Genomic DNA, 2,698 nt, shown 5'->3' with positions numbered 1-2,698 from the left:
CCCAAATACATAAAACAATTAATCACAAACAGAAATAATCTTTTTGATAAGAATGTACTAATTGCAGGGGACTTTAATACTCCACTTACAGCAATGGATAAATTAACCAGATAGAAAATCACTAAAGAAGCAATGGACCTGAACGACACATTAGAACAGATGGAATTGACAGATATATTTAGAATTCTGCATCCTGAAACTAGGGAATTCACCTTCTTCTCGAGTGCAGATGGCACATTCTCAAAGATAGATCACATCCTGGGGCATGAAGCAGCCCTCCATAAATATAAATAAATTGAGATCATTCCATGCACACTTTCAGATCACAATGCTATGAAACTTGAAATGAACCACAGGAAAAAGTCTGGAAAACCTCCAAAAATGTGGAGGTTAAAAACAACCCTACTAAAGAATGATTGGGCTAAGTGGGCAATTAGAGAAGAAATTAAAAAAATATATGGAAACAAATGAAAACAAATATACAACAATCCAAAATCTCTGGGATGCAGCAAAGGCAGTCCTAAGAGGAAAGTATATTGCAATCCAGGTCTATTTCAACAAACTAGAAAAAGTGCAAATTCAAAATCTAACAGAACACCTAACGGAACTAGAAGGGGAGCAGCAAGAGCACCCCAAACCCAGCAAAAAGATGAGAAATAATAAAGATCAGGGCAGAAATAAACAATATAGAATCCAAAAAACAGTTGAGCAGATCAGTGAAACCAAGAGCTGGTTCTTTGGAAAAATAAACAAAACTGATAAACTTCTAGCCAGGCTCCTTAGAAAGAAAGAGCACCCATATAGACAAAATAATGAGTGAAAATGGACTATTACAGCCAATCCCTTAGAAATACAAGCAATCAACAGAGATTATTATGAAAAACTATATGCCAACAAACTGGACAATCTAGAAGAAATGGGCAAATTCCTAAACATACATGCACTACCAAAATTCAACAGGAAGAGATAGAAAATATGAACAGACCATAACCAGTGAAGAAATCGAATCTGTTATCAAAAATCTCCCATTGAATAAGAGCCCAGAGCCAGATGGCTTTCCAGGGGAATTTTATCAGACATTTAAAGCAGAGATAATACCCATTCTTCTCACGCTATCCAAAAAATAGAAATGGAATAAAGAAATAGAATAAAAACATCCGAATTCATTCTATGAAGCCAGCATCACTTGATTCCCAAACCAGACAGAGACCCAACAAAAAAAGAACTACAGGCCAATATCCTTAGTGAATACAGATGCAAAAATACTCAACAAGATACTAGCAAATCTAATTCAACACCATATAAAAAGAATTATCAATCATGATCAAGTGGGATTCATTCCTGGGTTACAGGGCTGTTTCAATATTCACAAATCCATCAATGTGATACATCATGTTAACAAAAGAAAAGATAAAAAACCATATGATCCTATCAACAGATGCAAAAAAAGCATATGACAAATACAGCACCCTTTCTTAATAAAAAACCCTTGAGAAAGTCAGGATAGGAAGCACTTAAACATTATAAAAGCAATTTATGAAAAGCCCACAGCTAATATCATCCTCAATGGGGAAATATTGAGAGCGTTTCCCTCTGAGATCAGGAACACAACAGGAATGTCCACTCTCACCACTGTTGTTTAACATAGTGCTAGATGTCATAGCATCAACAAGAGATAACAAAAGGAAATAAAAGGCATCAGAATTGGCAAAGATAAAGTCAAACTTCCACTTTTCACAGATGACATGATACTCTACATGGAAAACCCTACAGATTCCACCAGAAGCCTACTAGAATTGATCCATGAATACAGCAAAGTCGCAGGGTACAAAATCAATGTACAGAAATTGGCTGCATTCTTATATACAAATAATAAAGAAAATAGAAAGAGAAATCAAGAAACTGATCCCATTCACATTGCACAAAAAAACATAAAATACCTAGGAATAACCTTAACCAAGGGTATAAAAGACCTGTATGATGAAAACTATAGAAAACTTATGAAAGAAATTGAAGAAGACACAAAGAAAGGAAAAAATATTTCATGCTCATGGATCGGAAGAATAAACATTGTGAAAATGTCATTATTACCCAAAGCAATCTACACCTTCAATGCAATCCCCATCAAAATTGCATCAGCATTCTTTGCAAAGCTAGAACAAACTATCCTAAAATTTGTATGGAACCACAAAAGACCCCAAATAGCCAAAGTAATGTTGAAAAAGAAAACCAAAACAGCAGGCATCACAATCCCAGACTTTAGCCTCTACTACAAAGCTTTCATCATCAAGAAAGTATGGCACTGGCACAAAAACAAAGGCATAGATAAATGCAATAGAATAGAGAACCGAGAACTGGACCCACAAATGTATGGCCAAGTAATCTTTGACAAAGCAGGAAAGAGTATCCAGTGGGAAAAAGACAGCCTCTTTAGCAGGTCGTGGTGGGTGAACTGGACAGCAACATGCAGAAGAATGAAACTAGACCACTCTCTTATACCATACATAAAAATAAACTCCAAATGGATGAAGAACCTGAATGTGAGACAGGAAACCATCAAAACCCTTGAGGAGAAATCAGGAAACAGCCTCCTTCACCTCAATCACAGCAATTTCCTACTCAACACATCCCCAAAGGCAAGGGAATCAAGAACAAAAATGAACTATTGGGACCTCATCAAGATAAAAAGCTTCGGCAC

The sequence above is a fragment of the Suricata suricatta genome, chromosome 10, assembly GCF_006229205.1.
Source record: "Suricata suricatta isolate VVHF042 chromosome 10, meerkat_22Aug2017_6uvM2_HiC, whole genome shotgun sequence".
Taxonomy (NCBI): Eukaryota; Metazoa; Chordata; class Mammalia; order Carnivora; family Herpestidae; genus Suricata; species Suricata suricatta.
This window is presented reverse-complemented; position numbering follows the sequence as displayed.